Here is a 23,938-nt window from a genome sequence, read left to right on the forward strand (position 1 = left end):
CAATGCTTCGTCATGCCACAAACCAACAAACAAATTTGGACCTGTACTGAAATCCGGGAAAATGGGTGGGGAGTCCAAATGTTATCCAGTCACTAATGTCCAGAGGGTCCTAACAGGTAACTATGCAAACATTGGTGAAGATTGGTGAAACGGTGTGGAATTGTATTAGGAACAACGCTTCGCCAATCTACAAATCCACAAACAAATTTTGACCTGTACTGAAATCCGGGGGAAGCAGTGAGGTGCGTCCAAATGTTATGCAGTCAGTAATGTATGGAGGGTCCTAACAGGTATTTACGTAAACATTTGTGAAGATTGGTGAAACGGTGTGGGATTGTTTGCCATAAACCCACCCACCTACACATGTTCATTTTTATAAATATAGATAGATAGATGTACAGTGGTGGAAGGATCAGATAGGGCCATCATTTGACAGGTGGTGCTATTGTATGTAAAGGTGCTCACATCATTTTTTAGTGGGATATGGTGCAGGCCAGTGGTTACAGCCTTCAAAGAGGACAGAGGCATCTTTTATTGCGGGTTGATTGCCTGCCAGGCCCTTTTTTTAGTTTACTGATTTATATTAATATATTCATACATAAATAGATTTACAACATGAAAATTAAATAATATGAGTGCAACCTCCTACTCAGACATGCTACTGCACCATGGCTCCTGCTGGCTGCAGTCATGGCCCTTGATAGTTCACACTGCTTCTTTTGGCAAACTCTTATCTGCCAACACGGCACACTCCTTACTGCTCCCTCGACAGTCCTCACCATGACCTCACACAATCTCCAGATAAACAGAACAGCACCAGCTCAACTTACTTACGGCATGCATGCACCCTTTTCTAATACCATATGATGTGAATAACAGGGCGTTGCATGGCAATTCCTGGCAAAATCTTCTGCTACTTGGAAGAAAGGTGTAAACAGCTGGCAAATGGTAGGAGTTACTGGAAATATGGTGCAACTTTCCAGCAAATGTCTATCCAAATCTTACACAGAATAAAAAAAAAACATTGGCTTGTCCAATGCTTGTTTGATTGGCGAACGCCGGAAAATGGTTGCTACCAATTAAAGGAAAACCCAGGAATGGTAATACAATTTGGACCAAGTTGCATCTGAGATGCCAACAAGGGCAAGCAATGGCGTCCTATTGTGGAGTAAATTATATAGTTACTTGAAGAAAATGTAGCCTACCAATGATGACTAAGAAGGCTGCACACATATTTATGATTCTTAGTTTAATTGCAGTGAATGTGACAAATATGTTGATGGTTTTTTAGTTTTTGTTTTTCCTTCCTTTGACAATCTTTCTAGGTAGTAAACATGAGACTACATGTTTAAAACAAATGTAAAATAAGTACTCCGGGCATAGCTATCAAGGTGTTTGAGTCTCTCCGGCTTAGACCATTCTCCACTTTGCTATGTCAACAAAAACCAGAAACAAACTAGAAATATGCATGGTGCAGGGGGTTGCAGGTGGGTTCTCTAAGTGGATTCAAAGCATCAAGGCCCACAATTGTCAATCGCTGCTCTGTTCCTATTTGTGTTGTGAGAGATCATTAGAACATTATGAAATAAAAACACTTCAAATGAGCTGTAATGGACAAAAACCATGGTGAAAATAAAATATACACATGCCCTACAATGTCACTGCCGAACACCTGAATTTTCCTTTAATTGAACTCTGTAGTATTCTCTAATTCTGTTAGCTTTGCCACTGTTTGTCCTTTCCATGGACCACTCTGATCATGTGCTCTATAATGGATTAACACGTGTTGCTCAGCAAAAATTGGTTCCAATGTCTCAGGCACCCACATGATCTTCTTCTACCTTTTTCAGATCTGGTATGAACAATGGGTCGCTCATGAACGTTTGGAAGTCATGGTGGCGGGAGGGATGCCTATGCCCATCGGAAGAGATTACTATATAGGAAGTCATCATATAACATGGTAACTGAAAATGAACACTGTGAAAGGATTCATTGTTTGTGGGAAGCGTAGCATGTGTGCCAGAAAGACTAGCAATGGTTTCCAGAATGTTCATTGGTTTTGGATGTATCAGGTAACCAGGGACCTATAAAGGTGAGGGGTCTTGAAGAGGGGTTAGGTTGGAACGGTCAGTTCCCAATAGATGTAGGATGCTTTTTCATTGACTTGAGTCGAGGGAAGAGCTGATAAGAAACCAAACTGTGCTGAACGATAAATAGCCAATGGCTAAATTAGAACTTTTAAGAAGCTTAAAGATGCTAGTGAGAAAAGATGGTGAAAATCAGCAGCAGGGGAATCCCACACCACATGGGTGTTCAGGCAGGAAACTCTGGGCGATTACCCAATGGTAGAAAGTACCCTACCCAGAAGCACTTGGGAAGAGGCGAGAAGAGGTCAAAGTGGTCATACAGGGGTCTTGTAAAATCCTCTTTACCGTCGAATGTCTTTGACCGACAGATGATTGCAAAGCTAAGGGAAATGAGCCCTGCTTGGTGAAATGCACATATGAACAGTGTCTTGAAGTTGGCAAGAGTGAACTAGGCAGAGGGATACTAACGAAAAGGAGCGAACTGTAAAAGTCTCATAGTGAACTGTTTGATAAAAGTTGGCAAGAGTGAACCTGGCAGAGGGATGCTAACGAAAAGGGACAAGGTCTGAACTCTCTATGAACAGTGTGTTAACCAAAGTGAATACGACCACTGGGTGTTCACAGTAAACTGTCTGTAAAATGTGGTGAGAGTATACTCCGCAGAGGGAAGCTGACAAAAATGGGTGAAGCCTGAAGAACTGTTTAAAAAAGACATTTAGATTCCTGAATGAAAAGCCACAGTGAGTCTGAAGGAGGATGGAAAACGTCTGAAAGGGTTCCGAGCCCCAAAAGAGGGAGATCCGGGGTGGAAAGTTGTCACCCAAAGTGTATTGAAAAAGAAATAGTTTAATCAATTTGTTGAGTACGATTTTGTGAAGGGTCTAAGCCCAGAAGAGGGGGACCCAGCGGTGAAGCCATCACTCAAGGTATATGTGAAGCAGAACTTTGTATTTGTTTGTTGGATGCATCAGGCCTCGAAGGCAAGAGACTTTTAAAAAAGAGACTTAACCATCGAAGAACCTGATAGCTGGTACTGAACTGTCAGCTTGTGCTGGCAAAGCTCGAGCGTGTGCTGTGCTCAGAAGTCCCACCTTATCCCGTACTCAAAACGTGGTGAAGGTAGACCTCTGGCTTAAGCCCATCGTGACTTATGATTTGAGAACACTTCTTTCTTTATTGAAAACCCTATACCATATAATAGTGGTAAGGATTTGACAATAGTTTTTTTTTTTAGTATAGGCCTTTTAATTTTGACACAACGCCATAAAGAATGTCTTATTTTTTATTTGATGGTTGACGCTTGCTCACATCTTAGATTTAGGTTTAGGTTAGGTGTTTTTCCACCGTGCATTCATTGTCCAAATAACACCCTTCAACGGTAATCACTTATGTCTGTCTTTACTGTTGCCATTATGAGGTCCTTACTGTTGCCCAATTTAAAAAGGGTATAATGGGGGTAGTTCAAAGTTTGTACCCAAGACCCTTTTCAGGACCACTCAGCGATGTCTCCGGAATTGATTCCTCCCCCTCTCAAGATTGCATGGAAAGTGGAGTAACAGTATTTGTGGATCAGCGGAGATTGATTTTTTGAATGAATGGAACTAAAATGAGGGACAGACATGGCCAAGGGTCAGTCAAAACAGGCATCTAGGACTTCCAAGATGGCAGCTGAGTGGAGAGCACTGTAATCAATGCTCTCCTGAACCCCAGGAACAAAAGATTCCTAAACAGCAGCTGAGAATGCCCTACCCAGACGCAGTAGGGAGCGGAAGAAGCCTTTAGCAGTACTGACATAAGGTTCCTCGGAGGTGTGGAGTGACAAGGATACAGTGTGACACCTTAGAATGCAATTTCAAGCGGGTGACCGAGGCAGAGAGAAGAGGCGGCCTGCCCAGCGTAATACCTAGGATTGTTGAAATGGCACCCGGCATGGGCTCCTGAAGAGGAGTGCCAATATACCAGCGCTGGGCGAAGAGGAGACCAGCGCGTTTAAGGGCGACCCCTCCATCCAGGCAATCGGAAGGAGTCCCCAGGATCCCGTAGAGGAGGAGCACAGAGTGAACTAGCAAGAAGGAGGCGACCCAGCAGAACCCCCCAGTGCGGTAAGGAAGAGTGACTACGGAACAACCGGGGGCTCTTAATTGTCATCCTGCAGGAAGGAGGACAGCGGCCCAGAGGGAGATGGAGATGGAGAGGAGACCCCAGCATGAGGCTGCACAAGCACTTGGGGAGGCCAGACACGGCACAACCCCCCAAATAACATAACTGACACGAACAGGGGAAGGAGCCTTGGTGCCCAGCTCCTGAGTAGGGGCATGGCCCCTATTCTCCCTCTCTCCTCCCTCATTAGCACCAATACTATGGCTGAGGAACAGGTCCAAAGGCCACAGACCGGCCCAGACAAAAGCAGGTTAAGGAACTTGGGGAAGAACACCCCGAACAACTCTTCACTTGGGTGCGGGGGGGGGGGGTTAGGAAGCGCAACAATACAGGTGGACATTCCTGTTTGACTTACTCTTCGATTGGCTGGAAACAGCACAGAATCTCATCCTGTGAGGAGGGAGCAAGACATCTTGAAGAGGAGGCCCAAGCTCCAGCAGACGCCTCAGGCAGGCTTCAAAGCAGTTTCAAACCCTGGGGATGGTCGACGGTGAGACCCAAACAATCTCAGAAAGGGGGATACCAGCCACAGCTAAAAGGGCCCTCTCCTGGAATGCAACAAGAGAGCAGAAGCCATCCAGCGTAGAAAACGGAACTAGTGATCAGTGATAAAGCCACAGGGTTAAACTAGTAGTATATGCCTGGGGAGGGCAAACAACAGTAGGGTCAATATAGATGGTCTCGGTGGAGGGATGGGGGAGGAGCTTGGAATGGGTTTGGGAGAACCTGCAGAGGATCGATCTGGGAGCAGCAAAGGGTTAAATCCTCGAGAGACAGAATTGAGGGGGGCTAGAGGCTGGTTGAACCCTTCCAGAAAGTGGTCAAGGAGGGAGGCAAAATTGAGGGGGGGACCAGGGAGGCTGGGAGTAGTGGAAAGGGACATTACGAACCAACAAGTACAGGGTTACCCATGCGACAATGGCTAGAGACAACAACCGCACAATCATTTCCCTTAATGTCAATTGGATAAACACCTCAGTCAAAATGAATACAATCAAAAGATTTCTGAAAAGGGAACGTCCTGACATAGTAGCCTTGCAGGAAACCCACGTCCACACCTGGGATAGAGATAGAATAAGAATCTGGGGTTTTAGCCAACTATGCCAGTCAACACATGCTAGCAAGAAAGGGGGGTACTGTTTGCCCTAAGGAATGGCTTGTATTTTACTCTACTGGAAACGGACAGGGACGATCAAGGGAGATACCTTGCGATGACCCTAAAGGGGAAGTGGGAGGGGTATGTGATAACCACAATATACGCTCCCAACACAGGACAGGACAAATCCAAAACCTAGCCTTAGTTCACGTATGGAGGGAAATGAAGGGAGATAAGGATGGCTATCCTTTCTATTCATATGCCCACTGCTCACTTTCCAGGATAGACTATGTGTGGACATCAGGTGGTCTTCTGGGTCAGATAAAAAGGATATGTTTGGGGACAATAATATTGTCTTACCATGCCCCCATTACACTAGCAATCAAAAGAAACTGAGGTCCCCTAGGTCTATCGAAATGGCGATACCCTGCGTTCCTCTTCAAGGATGACAAACTGAGACAAGAGATTACAGAAGGGATAGTGGGCTTTTTTGAGGATAATAAAGTAGGGGAGACTTTGCTACATACGATATGTGATGCATTTAAGGCAACAATAAGGGGGAAAATTATAGCCATCAAGGTACGGAGAGACAGTGAAATTAGGCTCGTTGAAACACACTTGGAGGGGAAGCTTAAAGAGATCAAGGAAGGAATATAGATCAATAAGGGTCCAACTAGACCTAATACAAACCAGGGCAGTGGAGCACGCCCTATTAAACCTCAAACAGAAGTATTACATAAAAGCCAACAAATCAGACAGGCTACTAGCCAGGATGCTGAGGAGAGAGGAGAAGGCCAAGACTGTACTAAAAATTAGGGTTGAGGGGAATAACACAGGCACCAACATGGACGACATTAAAAGAGTATTTTACAGAAACTACTCTGTGCTTTACTGCTCAGACAATCCATTACTACAAGCACAGGAGGAACACATAAAAGATAGCAGCATCCTAATTATAACAGAGCAAGAGAGGGAATCCCTAGAACAAAACATAACTATCGAGGAAATTCATGCAGCCATAAAAGTGCTGTCTGCCAATAAGTCCCAGTGTGCGGACGGATTTACCACAATATTCTGTAAGCTACATAGGGAAACCGTACAACCACACCTAACCACACTATTCTTCAACGAATTTGGACCAAGGGGGGTCATTACGCAAACCATGGAAGAGGCGAAAGTAATCCTTATCCCCAAAAACAGAAAAGACCCATCTGCCTGTGGCTCATACAAGCCAATCACGTTAATTAACGCAGATGCCAAAATGTACTATAGAAAATAGAATCGACAAAATCCTTCCACACATTATAAACACAGATCAGGCATGTTTTGTCAGGGGCCGTCAAACCAGCGACATCAGAAGGATTCCGCATCTCATAGAAAAAGTTAATAAGAAGGGAATTCCGGCTCTTCTAATAGCCCTGGTTGCTGAGAAAGCTTTCGATAGGGTCGAGTGGGGGTTCTTATTTAAATCAATGAAAAAGATGGGCTTCAGGGACAAATCTTTGGCTAAGGGTAAATCTAACTATCAGCTCCCATCGCTGCGATTGGCCATAAATGGACAGCTGTTAGATCCAGTTAAAGTTCAGTGGGGCACAAAACAAGGTTGCCCCTTGTCGCCGCTGCTCTAGGCAATACACTTGGAGCCTCTCTTGGCATCGGTGAGAGCCAACAGGGAAATAGCATGGGTGCCATTCAGGGGAAGAGAACTCAAAATAGCTGCCTTTGCGGACGATATGCTGCTAACGATAACACACCTGGAGACATCCCTAAGAGCATTAGAAAATGGGATGCGACAGTTCGGGGCTGTCACCGGACTAAAAATAAATACACACAAGACCGAAATACTAAATTTGACAATCCCGAAAGAAGCAGAGTTTGAACTCAAAAGTGGATCCCTGTACATGTGTATTGAGAAGGCCATAACATACTTAGATATTAAACTAGCTAAAACAACAGACATGCTTTATATAGCAAATTACCCACCCTTAGTTGAAACCATTAAAACAAAATGGTAGACTGGGGTCCTTTGACCATAACATGGCTAGCCAGAATAAACGTCCTTAAGATGGTCATACTTCCGCAGTTGCTCTACTATTTTGCGGCTCTCCCTACGCAAGTACCCGTCTCTCTATTTAGAGCTATCCAAAAACACACAAGTAGATTCGTTTGGAACAATAGGAGACCGAGGATAGCGAAAAGGGTTATGATGATGCCTAGGAATAGAGGGGGTTAGGCGAGCTGGACTTTAAAGCATACTACCTGGGCGCTAAAATAGAGTGATTAGAGAATGGCAGAAGGACGATCAGAACAAGACTTGGACACCAATGGCAGTTGTAGGTGAGAATTTAGAGGAGGTACTCTGGAAGCCCAAGGCAGATAGATCCCCCAAAGTAGCAAGATACTCTAGTCGGAGACTGCTGGGATGATTAAACTTGCCCACATTACTACCTACCCGTCCCCTTTAACACTGATTTTCAGCAATGCACAATTTACCCCGGGGTGGAGAGGTAAGGCTTTCCGTAAATAGCAAGAGGGAGGGTGCCAAAGGATCCAAAACATGTTTGAGGGGCCAGAGGTGAAATCTTTCAATCAATGCAAGGCAGATTTCGAGGTGGGAGAAGGGGAGCGCTTCAGATATATCAAATAAGGCACTGGCTACAGCACCCCGTTATGAAAAAAGCGGTGACCCAAAAGCTAACTTCCTTTGAGAAATACCTGATCACAGATTACAGGGAAAGAAGGGCAGTGGCGAAAATATATGCACATATAAAAAAGGTTGAGGACCCGGCCCAAAGGAGATACATGAAACAGTGGGAAGCAACTATAGGGCACCCAATAGAAGAAGCTGACTGGGCAAACCTATTGGCGAACATACACACGCTCACGAGGCCCCACCAGATCCAGGAAATATGGATAAAACTGGTACTACAGTGGCACTTAACCCCAGCAAAACTTCATAAAATGTATCCTCTGGAATCCAAGAGCTGCTGGAGGGACTGTGGCATGGAGGGGACATAGAGCCACATATGGTGGGAATGTCCCCAAATACAAGAGTACTGGGGGTTGATCGAGGGCACCGTAGAATGAACCTTGAGGGTAAAGGGAAGAGGCAGCAGAGGCATGACAATTTCAGGCCTAGATGTCACCCTGGAAGATCTCACCTCGAAAGCAGACCATAAAGTATTTGTCATCCTGTTGACGGCGGGGGCATTGGCGGTAGCTCAAAAGTGGAAGTCAAAGGAACATCTGGTGGAACATGAATGGGTCTGAAAAATATGGACTTTTGCGGCACTGGAATGGTTAACCTACTCCCTGCAAGGCGACCACCAAATCTACCTAACAGACTAGTCAAGGGTGCTGGAATTCTTACAGAGCAGGCACAGGGGGGCCTGGTGTCCAAGGAGAATGTGCCTCTTAGGACTGGTGTGACGGCCATGGGAACTTCAAACCCTGAAGTTAACGGGCCAGTGAGGAATCCCGACACGCACATGTCACCTGAACTCACTACAGATAAGGTGGGGATACTCATGGGAGTAGCATGTTGTACCATGGACTACAACCAGACCGGGGGGGAGGACAGGGTATGGCTAAAATGGGATTGTATTGTTCTAAAATGCAAATAAAGAATTATGTTAAAAAACAGGCATCGATACCACAAATATATGCTTGCTCACTATATGCTCACCAACTACACTAATGCCACGTGAACGTTTCTTGAAGCTTGGCATCCCTTAACACAGGAGAATAGATATACTCAGTTCCCCCCTTGAAGGAAACTTTCATTTGGGGTGGTTATCTGTATTGAAGCATGCTCTGGAGTCAAAGAAAGTGAAAATAGGTTTGGAGCCAAGGGAGGTGAATGCTCCTTGGTTTGAGGTGAAAGAATGCCTCTAAATAAGGGGGTTGAAGGATTTACCTGATATACCTCATTCTGATATAACAGTCTATGGCTTTTATATTTGGCACCTTGCCCTCGGCCATGAAAATCAGTTTGTGACCTAGGAGTCTGGTTTGACTCAGCTTTGTGCATGCAAAATTCAATAAACAAGCTTACAAGCAGCTGTTTTGTCCAACTAAGAACTTTGAAAAGGTTCCTGAACTACTTATCTTATTTAATTAGGATTCAGCTGCTTAATGCTTATGTCTCAAGTCGCCTGGATTACTGTAATGTTGTCTATCTTGGTCTCCCTAAGGTGGGGCTATCAAACTCCAATACATTCAAAATGCTGCCACCAGACAGTTATTACATGTATGTAGCTAAAACCACATATCCACTTCACTTCAAGCTTTTGTGAGAAACCTGAGGGTATTCTCCCTCCTGCTTACCTGAAATCCTCTATGCAGGTGGCCAGGGAAAGGCCATTGCTTTCGATCTTGACCCTGGGGCTGGACAAGAGAGGGTGGATCACCTGGGTGGAGGTTCCTTGGGGATTGAGAGTGGGGTGCCTTCAAGCAAGACATGGTATCCCCCTTATCCTAATGTCAACCAACCTAGCCCTCCCTGACCTTTATGGGTTATTGCAGGTCAACTCCCCTTCTTTTGTCTTTTGGGACACCTGACAGTACTGAGACGAGGGAGGGACAGCTGAGAGTAATGAATACAATTTAAAGGTATGAGTTGAATTTTGTTTTAACATATTTCTTAGGCTTTACAGGTGGAAATTTAGAATTTCTCCTGCAACTGTGGACTTTTCAGCTTAGACGTATTTGAGAGGGCAGGATTAGTTCATAATTCCAGTTCTGGAAGAAATTATTGAATATGTTGATGAAATAAGGCATGTTTGCAGCCATAAGGTAACTTGGCATGAGACGAGGAAGGGACAGCTGAGAGTAATGAATAGCACACACTCTCACTACTCTAGTACTGAGACGAGGAAGAGCAACTGAGAGCAATGAACACCAGTCACTTTCACCACTTAGGTACTGGGGTGAAGAAGATGCAGGAAAGGTATGAAGGTCAGGCATGGCTTCTTAATCAGAATCAGGCAGAATTGAATGATGGAATACACCTGCAGCCCATTGAAGGACTAGAGGTGTATAAAAGACAAAGCCATGAGGGAGAGAGGGAGGGAAACCTGGGGAACCTGGACAGAGATAGCTGTACAACCCAGGGAATCCGGAGGCAGTCAGGGTGGCACCCAAGGACAAGATGGGACACTGACCGACATCCCCAAATTAAGGGAAGCCTCCCTTGTGCGGAAGGAAGCTTTCTGTGTGAAATGGTAGCAAAAGGAGCTGCAGCAAGGCACGAATGACACGGACGCTGTGCTCGGCTTCACAGAGGCATTGAAGTCACCTACCAGACCAAGCTCCTTTTCCCATTTGAGCAATGCTAATGGAATCCAAAGCAGTAGCCAGACGGAAGAAGGAAGGCAGCAAGTACCGACAGAGGAGGATACCTACAACCGGTGAGTGCTGGGGAAGTTATCAAGAGCCCGGGGTGCTCCAGATGGACTGTGAAGGTTGTAAACAGCACTGAGGCAATAAATACTTCAGATGAATTAATGAAAATCAAGTGGCCTGAAAAACAGCAACACTGATAATAATAAATACTGAACTTAATTGAAAACCGCAAAACTGCTAATATTGAATACTGAATCGAACGAGAACAGTAAATCAGATAATATTGAATATCGAACTGAATGAAAATAGCAAAATTGCTAATGTTGAATAGAGAGAAGGTTGGGCCATTGAATATATGCAAAAATGCAATTTATTGTCCCACTAATTGTCACTCACTCACCTTGATTCAACGCATGTCACTGTCAACAACAAATGTAATGCATACCAAACTAGTGTTGAATGTGATTTTAAACATCAGCCTTGATAAGGAATCCTCAGGGTCGAAACACGTGTTGGCTGACCACCACTAGACTACAACAAATAAAAAATATCACTGGCAAATACCGAACGTAGGGTGAGAATCGTTTTTTGCATAAGATTCACTAAATACCGAAAATTGCAAGGTAACCGGGACAATTTCCTTACTAGAGATGTGGGTTCACCTCTACCAACCTGTGAACTTGCATAGATATATGCAGAACATTAGCTCAGTACAGGAGTGTTCACATCTAGAGAACAACCTTCTATTTACTATGTTACTACTAGAGAACCACCAGTACTCCAGCTCCTTTGCCAAATGGCAGAATATCTACTATCACGGACAGAAGATATTAGGACTCTCTTTGATCCAAGAGTCTCTACAGAAAATGCCTTCAGAACCTCAAACAACCCCCAAGAAGATCTGAAACACAAATTCATGAAATTAGAAAAACTCTCAACCAAGGAAATAAATACATTCTAGGAGAAAACCACTATGCAACAATATGCAGATCAGAAGAAAATTCAGAGAGGCCTAATGATTCTAATCTTCCCAGACTTTGAAGATCCTAAAGATGCAGACCTAGCAGATAAATTGGAGGAGAACCTGATACACAGTTACACCACTATGATTCATCTATTGATTGAACATGTGGAGAGAGCACATGCAAGACTAGCCATACTAATTGACGAAGCCAAAAAAAGAGATAGAAGAATATAAGGCACCAACCACAACTATGGAGAACAATTCCAAAACCATGTATAAAATTTAAACAAAAAAAACCCGAAGATGAAGTGAAAATGAGAAAACTCCATAAATTCTTCAGGGACGACAAAGACTTCCGTGAATATTGAGTTTTTACGTTTCAAGCTAAAATTGACCAAATCAACAAATCCCGGGAAAGTGCCCTGAATAGTTCACCGGCGAGCTCTGATCCCAAGAAGAAGCTCGGAATCATGAACCAACTACTACTAGGCTCTCTTGTTTAGAGCAAATAAGGTGCCCCAAAAGAGCAAACTGTATCAAGCCCTTACAAACAAAAACAGTACAGTTTGCAGTACCCTTGACAAATACTTTGACCCAAACAGGTGAAGAAGAGGGGGAAGAACAAACAACAAGCGCAAACAAATTGGAAGAAGAAATAGATCAGAGCCTCACAAGATCCAAGACACAGAAACAAGTGGGACAGGGGAACAACTAAACTTTGTTATGAATCTATCAGATAAACAACTAACACCGGTTGAGACACAAGTGTTAAACAGAGGTCTCTCTTTCTCTCCAACAAGCCATAATTATTTTGTGGATATACATATAGACCTCTTCAAATTCACATGAATACTCAAAATGAAGGCATTTTTTGCAACAAAACCAACAACATACATGCCATAAGAAGGCAACGAGCAGTCTAGTATTCTAACATTAGGCGATTTGAATTACATTCACTTACTATCAACACTGAAATAATATAATACTCTCAGCAAAAGACTATGCATGACAGAGGTGGCGATTGAAGAAGTGCCAATGAAAATTGCAGAGCTAAAAAAGATTCACACTACAACTTTTTTCAGAGAACTTTATGGACACCTTCCAAGAAGCAGTGTTGATGGACCTTCACAAACTAGAAGACCTACAAAAAACATCCAGCAGAGGCAGAACAAATCTCAGTACATCAGAATGCCTAGTTCAATAAAACCTTTGGAATGACAAAGATATAATAATTAAAGAAGCAGAATAGAGGGGGATATTGTCAATAAGAACACAAGAGATTACATCCAAATGGCAGACACTCACTTAAGCCTCCCGGGAAGTTACAGCAAGCTAAATAGCAACCCACAGGCAAACATCCAAGCCGAACACAGGATTCTACTGCACAAATATCTCAGCAAAGGACTCCTATCAGATGATGAATTTGGCTACCTAAAAAAGAGTCACCCAGTAATACCCATCCTCTACCTCCTGCCAAAGATCCACAAAAGCTTTGTGACAATATCGGAGGGAAGACCAATCATGAGTGGGATAGGAGGCATTACAGAAACACTAGGATACTATATCAAAAGCGTGATATAACCAATAGTCATTAAAATACCCATATACCTTAAAGACTCAAGCATACCTTAAAAATTCTATCTCAGATTCAATGGGAACCAGAATTTTTTTTTTGGCAACACTCAACGTCAAAGCACTATACACATCCATAGAGCACAAACTGGCCATACAAAGGGTGGAACACCTGCTCAAAAACCAATCAGCCTCATTCAATGAACAGGTTGAAATTACCAAATACTTTCTGAGATTCTCCTTGTCTAACAATGTCTTTCTTTTCAACGGAGAATACTACCAGCAAACTCGTGGTATTGCAATGGGTGCAAGCTACGCACCAGTCTTGGCTAATTGTTTTATGCATTCTTATGAAAGAAGACACGCAATGACCATGCCAACTTATAACAAAAACATTGTAAAATGGTTCCGCTATATAGATGATATAATACTGATATGGAAAGGCACGCAAAGTCACCTAGATGATTATGTACGTTTTCTAAACTGCAACAAATTTGGAATCAAATTAACAAGCCACATCAGTGCCACAATGATACACTTTTTGGGCTTAACAATTAGAATTATCAACAACAACATTTCCACCAAGACACACCACAAACCAACTGAAGTAAACTCAATCCTTCACGCAAGCAGCTGCCATAGGAGTAAGGTAATCACCAACATCCCACAAGGAGAATATATAATAGCGAAAAGGAACTTTGACACAAATGTAACATTTGAAAGAGAATGCTCACTACTTGATAACTGCTTCAAGACCAGAGCTACAAGGCACAGAACATTACAGAAGCAAAAAAAAAAACCCTATCTATGCCTAGAGAAACGCTACTAACACCCAAAGTCAGGACAATGGACAAAAAAAATGACACCATAAGATTTGTGACAAGGTGCAACATAGACAGCCACAAAATACAGCAGATCCTGAAAAACATTGGGCACTCTTACTACTGGATCCCGATATCAAATCAAACCTGAAGCCATATCCCAGCATCTCATTTAGCAGGGCACCAACCCTACACAATATTCTGAGCCCCTCGTTCATGCCACAACAAAACATAGTGGCTTCAAATTGGCTCAGAACAGGGACTCCCATGGCTTTACCAAATGTGGCTCATGTTCTATGTGTGCATATGAAGAGAAAACAAAAACTACCAAATTCAAAAACTGTCAAGAATACAAGATAATGGAACACATAAATTGCAGATCCAAGTTTGTAATATATGCTAGTGTGTGCATGTGTGAGAAATTCTACATTGACAGCACGATCAGAGAAATTCCTGTGAGAATCAGAGAACACCTCAACAAAATACATTCCCAAGATCCCAAACTACCTTTGGCGAACCATTGGCAGAAGTATCATCAAATGGACAACAAGAAGAAAATCAATTTCATTGGATTACACACAATCAAGTGTGGACCAAGAGGCAGGAACAGAGAATGCAAGCTCCGCCAAGAAGAAGCGGAACTAATATGTCATTTCAGATGTGTTAAAAATGGACAGAATTCTGATCATGATTTTATTTTATTCCTTTAGACTCTTTCTGGCATGAGAACAAGTGTAAAGGATGACTATCCTGGCCGCCTCATCGATTTTCTAAATTATGTGGCAGACAACCATTACAAAATTTTGTCCTCCATAATTAGACCAAAATATTCCCAATCAAGCCATTCTACTTATACCGGATACAAGAACCAAAAAGGCAATTATCTTTGCCTCACCACCCAATTTTTGTCCCACAAGACTGTGCAGACACTTTGTACACATTGTGTTGTCTTCTCTTATCTAGACTTCAAATCAAATTGATACCATCCTGCCATTTTGCCTTACCATACTAAAACCTGAATTTTAACTCCACACTATATCCCCCCAACCTTGCTGGTTTCCCCCAGCCCAGGTGCTACATGTTCCATGTACTCACAGAGAATTAATTCTTATTTGCCCCTTAACTATATCTATGGCCATACCCCACCCAACTCCACAGTGCATCCCCCCAACCCTTGCTGACTTTTCCATTTGCTATTTTCAAGCCCCAAAACTCTAAGGCAATACTCACTCGAACATTGATGACTACATTGCTCCATCTCCCTCCCAAGAACCGTTGTACGAGCCCAGCTCAGGTGCCCGATGCACCATGTACTCACTGAGAATTATCACAATTGCCCTTTCTCAAGCCTCAAATCTTCAAGGCAATGCTCACTCGAATGTTTATCACTATATTACTCCATCTCGCCCGCACAAACCGTTGTGCCATAATACACTTTCATGTACCAACCATGTGCAACACAGAACACTCAGAGACGTAGCCTTACTCCAGAACATACACACACCATCATAGAGGACGTCTCACAGACAGAACCGAGTGTCTATACACCTGACATGCGCACAGTAACCAATATCTAAGCTCTGCCTGGCAGCAGAGTGCATTTGCTACTTTGGAATGCAACGGCACAGACAAAGCGCACAAATAGTCACCCAACACAGGTTGGCGGCAAGATCCCTCACTTCACTTCTCTACACATCGCGGTCGTGAGCATCAGGTAAGCGCCAACATTGGCAATCTGTATATTTGTACTGCGACACGCCAGAAGTATTTCTTTTGATTAACTGCGATACTTTTAGTGATCCGTCCTATTCCTTACCTTTATCCCTTGATTTCACTTTAAGGAGAAAAAGAAGAAAATTTGGGCAGCATTACTCAAAATAATTTTAGCCTGCACCCACGCCGGATCTCTGTGCCGAGTATAATACCGTTTTGCTTAACCCAACACAACCCCTCACTCTCCAGGACTCGTCACCCGCCTATTGGTCGACCCACAAACACATGCACAACACAACACCGGCAACCCTGGGAATCCTCCATGTTTTGTATACAAACCTCATCTTGCAAATTAGCGTTACTTTACCTAAGGTGTGCTGCCATAAGTAACTAACACGGCCGTGCATAATTTTAAACCTTGTCTTGCTCTATGACAAAATTCGGGCAATCTAGCATCACTTTACCTAAAAAGTGCTGCTACAACGCTCTTCACTAACACATGGCTGCACATACCCTACAGCGCATTACGTGAACCTTCACCACCGTCTCTTGGAACATCCAAGTCACATACGGGAACCTTCTGGGTTAACAAAATGTGGTTAATCCTTCAAGAGTATAGATCATAATCAGATTTCTCCTGAATCTCATTAGGAGTATAGGTAACTCCCCAATACCTGCTCGACCCCAAAGCAGTGATCTAGAGTACCAACCACGGCAAACGGCACCCTTAACGCCCCCACGCAATGAGGCGCCGCCCACCCACTTCACTCTTGCACTGGCACTGTAAATAAAAGCATTAACAAACGTCTAATCCTAAACAGCACAAATTTGAAACTGTTACCTTTATTTCCCAGCCTTGCAAAAGGACAGACCCAATTCTGGAACAGACATTTCCATGCTCATATCATATGAGGCACATCCCGGGGAAACATCCCCCCCTCTCATTCTACAATTAATTCTGGTAAGAACCATCTACATGAAAACACATTCATTACCCAACCCTAAATCATGCAATTTGCTAATTTGCTAATTCGCTTTTGTTCTTTTTCTTTTTCCTTCCACCTTTTCTCTCCTCTTCTTTTTCTACCAACCATGTTTTGGGTATTTCCCACAATATATGCAAACAATGTAACCCACTGCAACCTTAACCATAATAACATTTGTGTTACCATTGAACATATGTTACCATTTATTATCTCACTAATTGTCACTCACTCACTCACCTTGATTCGTCACATGTCACTGTCAACAACAAATGTAATGTATACAAAACTACTGTTGAATGTGCTAATATTGAATACCAAACTATGTGAAAGCAGCGAATCTGATGATTTTGAATATCAAACTACTAAAAGGAGAACTAAATGTTCCTGGTTGCACGACCTGTAATGGGTGGACCGTGTGGTTTGAGAACTGTGCCAAGACGAGGAACCCCTAATCGATCTGCTACAAGAAGAGCTAAAGGTTCCTGGTTGTCTGACCTGTAATGGGTGGACCGTATGGTCCGACAACTGAGCCAAGACCAGAGAACCCCTATATGCTAACAAGGAAACCTACTATTGTGTCAAGTGGAAAACTACTATAGTTACATATACGGCTTTGGGAAGTGAACCTTGAACTGTGAAGAATTGTTGGATCTTAGCTTAAAGACAAAGCTTCAAGATACTTCCTTTTTCGACATCTTTTGATATTGAACTTAGCGAAGGGAACCCTGAGACTTCCTGCCATTAAACTGTATTGAACTTGGGGGAGGGCATCATGACATTTAAAAAGGTGTGGAACTATATAAATGTAAACCCAAGAGAAGGTAATTTGAATATTGTGGTGAACTTGTTGATGTTTGGGAAGGAGAAGCTGAAGAATAACCATGAGCTGGAAATAGCTCAGAACCTTATTTTTGGAACACTGTTTAATTTATGGTTTACATCCCTACACATTGTTTGGATGTTAGTTGTGATGGCAAGCATAGGTTGTTGACACATACATATGTGTACATTGAACTCAATAACACAAACTATCCTTGATCTATTTAGGTAGGGAAATCCCACCTTAGCATAGGGCAAGTTAGGCCTTACACAACCCTGACATTTAAGTTAGTTAAGGTATTTTTATTATATTGAATCTGTTGTCTTTGTCTTCTTGCATGAAGCCAACAACCTACTTTACACTGGCTTCCTGTGGTTAACAGGGTAGAGTTCAGGACACATTGGTCCACAAAGTTCTCAATTATAAAGTACTCTTTATCGTTGCCATTTTCCCTTTTACATAGCCGGTAGACACTTTAGATCAGCACCTGCTAGGCTATTGATGTCCCAAAGATTCAGTATATCAACAATGGGGAGGGTGCTTCATTGCTGTGTGGCTTCTGAACTGTGCAATGTGCTTCCTTTATAGCTATCTTATCGATGACCATCTCAAATTCAGACGCAATCTGAAAACCTTTCTGTTCCCCATATAACTGTTTTTGAGGTTGTTGGGGTAGCTCTCATAGTAAGAACATAGTGCCATTATGCCTCTTGCAAGGCAATTATTTGTACTTCATAAACATCTCTATACCTACACAAATGACAGACTAAAAGGCCTAGTTAAGTATTTGGGAAATCATGGAACAGTAGAAAATGTTAAGGCATCCTCAGTGCCTGTTTATAAGGCTCACAGGAGTATTCATTCATCAGATGATGTTTTCATGATTACTGAAAATGTTTGATTTCCACCATTAGATTTGTCTGCATGCAGGTGGGAGAGGCATTGCCAAGGTAACCAGACGAGGCCTGCCATTTTCTTCAGCCTGGGGACTATTTATTAAACTGGTGTTTCCAGCATTTGGCTGCATTGTGGTTCAGATGGGGGGACCCATGCCAATTAATTTGGACTACTGGATCAGCGTTAAAAGGCAGGGAACTCCCACCTGGGTGGATGCCTTCCAATGTAAGAGGAGTGTGGCATCTCAAAATGAAGCCTAGACACTATGTGTCTAGTCATTATTGGGAATCTGTTTTATACTGATTATGTTGAATGGTAATTGAATCTTTCATGAGTAGAAACTATGTCCTAAGTAGAGTCTTCGCCCTGGTACAAGAAAAGATACATTAGAACTTGGCAAAGTGGGACTTGGGGATTGGGTGGAAGCTGGAGTGTGGGATGGACCTATTCTTCGCATTTATTGAAAAAATGAGTGTGAATCGGGCCAAATTCCTTATCCCTGTAAGGCTCATCTGAATGTGATCTCTGACATGGGTTACTTGAAGGCAGTAGCAGTGGAACAGAGACCAGTGAGTTTCTGCAGTACACACAAAGACTTTGTTTACTCCTGTACCAATATTCCCAGATGAACTGTCATGCCCTGAACCTTCCCATTTATTTAATTCCCTCTTCTGTTGTTTGTCTACTCCGTATTTTGTGTGGTATGGTAAAAATGAATGCGTGGAATGTGACAGACTATCAGTTGTAAGATCTTGTAAGTTACAGAAAGGTGAATATCCCACAGGGAGTGCACATGGTAGTGGTAATAGGAAGTTCTGGCATAGAAAGGGATGAATTAGAAACTAATAGTGCAGTAAAAAAGTCTTATGATAAATTTAGTTGTCTGGGAACTTATCTGAATCCATTGTACATGACTTTAACTGACAGGTTGTGCACAAATTATTCTTCTTTGTTTTATTTTGTAACTACTTGAGTGATAGTTTCACCTACTCCATTATTCAACCATCAATTTCACATGCTTTAAATGTTTCTGAGTTTGTGTTGGCAATATTATACATGTTGATGATAAGTACTATACACTAATTTGAAATGGCAGTCCCTGTGACTGTGTGGGGTGATATTCACATTGGCACCTTCATGGCAAGCAAACAGTGCCATTTTCAGAAGTGTACAGATGAGCCATTTGCACCGAATTGAATATTCAAGTATACAAAAGTGTTCCTAAGGTCTTGGGCAGAAACCTGAACAAATTGGTACATCTGTTATTTGGGGCCACAGATGCATGCATCTCCACAACCAAGGGAGACCGAGAATAAAACATTGCTGTTCTGCACACAGACTATTTATAATATGTCTGAGAAGAAATTTCAGAGTTTAACATTTTTCTACACATGGCTTAGTTGTTCAAGATGGAGTGGAGCATGGTGTTGTCAATTGTAAGAAAGGGTAAGAAGAACAGATGTGGCCCCTCCATCTGAGTCATGATGCAGTTTAAGATCATATCACATAGAATGTAGGGCTGTTTCGCTGACTTGACCCACAGTATAATGCAACTATAGTTTGCCAATATTGGCGAGAAACTCACATAAGCTCATGCTAGGAATATTGACCCCTATCCTCAACAAAATATTTTAAGCACAGCCTAAAATAACCGCCAGCCCAGATAGCATATCCCACTGCTATCATTCCTGCTTGAAACCCGCCATCAATGAAGCAGCCTCACTGAAATCTAAACTACCCAGACTTAAACGTAGCAACTCTTGGTTCAATAACAAACTCACTGAACTCAGAAGAAAGAAAGGAGCACTAGAACATCTTGCAAGACAAAAACCGTCCCATGAATCCAAAAAAGAACTCCAGCTATTATCCCACAAATATAAACTCGCAATTATCACTCACAAAGCAAGCACCCTGAACTCACATATCACCAATGCCGCGTCAAACAGCAAAGAACTGTTTACAATCCTTAGAGAATTGAAACCCCCCCACCCCAGACTCCAGCCATTGCTAGTAAAGCTTGCTGCATTACCATACAGAATGCACAAGCCACCAAAATCAAATCCCTACAAGACACAATTATTACAAAAAGAACATTACTGATCCAGAGCGCTGACACTGCACCAACTGTCTTGATTGAGAACTTAGACTCAACAACTTAGTTTAACTTCTCCCCACTCACCCAAGACCAAGTAATTAAGACCATCACCTCCATCAAAACTTCACACTGTAAAGGGGACAGCTTTCCTGATAAATTATTCATGTCCTGCAAACCAACGTTAGCTCCCATCACCACCAATTTCATCAACACCTCCTTCAGTACCAATTTGGACACATCAGACATTAAAGAAGCCTGGGTTACGGCCCTATTGAAAAAACCCACCCTAGATCCCTCCATGCCCACCAACTATAGACACATTACCACAGTCCCATTCCTCCTTAAAATAATCAACAAAGTTGCTTATGCCCAGGTACAAGCACACTTAGAAAACAACCACTTACTAGGCAATAGGCAATTTGGCTTTTGTCCCAAGCACAGCACGGAGACAGCACTACTTGATTTAAAAAATCAGATGGACGCTGTGAGACTCTGGTAATTTATGCATCTTACCATTACTCGATCTATCCACCACGTTCAATTTAGTTGATCACGACAAACTATGCCTAGCATTATGTAATACCTTTCAATTTTCACAAAGCACAACCTCGTGGATCAAATCGTTCCTATCAGATTGCACGTCCAGCGCAGCTATAGGTGAGGAGGCTGCAGATCCGATATCAGTACCCATAGGTGTACCAAAAGGATCATGTGCCTCCCCCATGCTCTATAATATGTATACAAAACTTCTATTCACAGCTCTAGATGCCATGGGAGTTAGCTATACCAACTTTGTGGATGATACACAGTTACTCATCCCAATCACTGGTAATCAAGCACAAGGCACCATTCTCACAAATGAAATCTACTCGCTCATCCAGAACTGGATGGCAACAAACAGCCTTTGCCTAAATGCGAAAAGACTGAGATTCTTATTGTAGGATCCCCAGCTCAACTGAAAAAACTGCATCAGGATTACACCTCTTTTGTCATAGAAGGTACCTCCATTCCCATCTCCAACCAATTCAAGACCTTAAGAGTCTATTTAGATTCTAGCCTAACCTTCAGCAAACATATCAACTTGCTCTCCTCATCCACAACACACACAGCAAAATTAATTTCCCTCAGTCGACAATTTCGTACTACACAGAATTGCATCACACTTGCAAGAGCTCTTATTATGTCTAAATTAAACTACTGCAATATTCTCTTACTAGGCACTACCAAGAAACATTCAGCCAAACTTCAATTGTTGCAAAATAAAGCTCTCAGAGCAGCTCTAGGGATCAAAAAAGGGACCATATATCACATTTTAGGAGAGAGGTACACTGGTTACCCATACAAGCTAGAATACTCTACAAAACTCTTACTACCACACATAAATGCATCACTCAAAACGCCCCCACCTACCTGAATGATTCTCTCACTCAAAAAACATCAAACAGACTCCTTAGGTCGAACACTATTACTCACCTACTCATCCCCTGATTCAAGAATTCTAGAACAGGAGTGTCCAGTGTCCCTGTAGCAGCTGCCAGATTATAGAATTCACTCCCCGCAAACATAAGCAATGAGCCGTCTCCTTTCCATTTTAAAAAACTCCTAAAAATGGTTGTTCAATAAACTCTAACCACCCGTACAAGGTTTGCCCATAACCACGGGGCCAATGCAACTGTCTTCTGATATAACTCTAACTGCATAACTCTGTAACTGAACATTTTCAAATCCTGCCAATCTGTATGCTTTATCTGTAACAATAATGTCACTGTTATATTGTTTTAAGGATTTCCATCCTGCTTTGTAACTAGCAAGTACTGCCATAATCATGTAACCTACGCCGTGATACCTCTGGGTTTGGGCGCATTAACAAATGCAAAAAATTAAATAAAAAAATAAATATATCTCTTAGGGGAGTAGTTAAGGTAGTACAGATAGTTGCTGTTGTAAAATACATTATGGCTCCCTATACCCTAGTCCGGGGATCTATTGTCCTGAAACCTTGGAGGAGGATAAGAATTGCTTTGGTGGAGACTGATTACTTTCCAGTGACAAAATCTGAATTGGTATCCCCTGGGATCCAGAACGTTACTTTAGATTATTCCGCTGATCTAGGAGTTTGGGGGCATAGCTGCGATCCACATTGAGCCTAGAACCTGGACATCAGGGACTAATATATTTCTGTCTTACCTGAATCTGTTGTTTTTTTGTCCATTTCTTCTTCGCTCTCCTTCCTTGGCTGGCTTCCCTTTCACTCCCAACTTAAATTTCATTTCCTCTGTCTAGTCTTTACATCTCTCGATGACCTGGCTCCCCCTTATCTCTCCCCTTTCCTCTCTTTCTATAATCCCTCCCGCTCCCTCCGTTCAGCCAACCACTTCCTTCTCACCGTTCCCCCTCCCCATGTGCCTATTCCCGTTTCCGCTCCTTTCAGCTCCTAGCCCCCCTCCACTGGAATTCCTTACCTCTCTCAATCCGCTCTATACCTACCTTTTCTTCCTTCGCACTTCCCTGAAATCTCTCCTTCTCCATTCCCCGCCTTGAAACCCTCCCCACCTCTTATCCTCTCCCCTTCCCTCGAATCTTCCCTATGATCCTCTCCTTCCTCCCCCTCCCCTTATCCTCCCTCACGTCACCCTTATAACCCTTCTGTTTCTCTCCTCTCTCCTCTCCTTCCCCCTCACAGATGAATTGCTCTACTTACTGTTTTTATTGGTTCGATTCATTGTAAATTGCTCTTCTGTTATAATGTTCTAATGTTCTATGTATTCCGTTGTTATAATGTAAAGCGCTTTGGATGAAAGCGCTATATAAACATAATAAATACAAATACAAATACAAATACAAGACTTGTCTGCTGCATTGTATCTTTGACAGCAGAAGAGGAGTTATTTGCCCTGAGTCACCAAGTCCAGTAGAGGAGTAATCTTCATCTCAGATACTTCATGGTAGCACGTGCCAGTGTCTGCTTTGCCATCCTTTGTGTACTTTTGAGTGCAGTAGGAATTTGCACTTCACAGAATTGTGTCGCTTGATTTTTAATCCACTCCATGATCTTGTGTCATCAAACTCATACATTAATTGTGCAAGCACATATTTTGCAACGGCATGACAAAATGCTGTCTTGAAGTCCCATCTTTTGGTATGAACATGGTGAATGACCATAGGTGCACATCAAAATGAAGGCTGCCTTTTGGGCTTCTTGCGAGTTTCTATGTAGAGAGAAATATTTTATGATTGCAGCTTTAAAAGCCAGCCGTTTACAATGGTTCTGATCTTCCAGTCCAGCAAAGAAACTATTTTGTTACCACTTTTCAGTCCAAATATGCTATCACCTGTTTATACTATTCTAAATGCTTCCAAACATAAGATTTTGCATTTTTGTGC

This window comes from Ambystoma mexicanum, chromosome 4q (genome assembly GCF_040938575.1).
Source record: "Ambystoma mexicanum isolate Mex_15411 chromosome 4q, UKY_AmexF1_1, whole genome shotgun sequence".
Lineage (NCBI taxonomy): Eukaryota > Metazoa > Chordata > Amphibia > Caudata > Ambystomatidae > Ambystoma > Ambystoma mexicanum.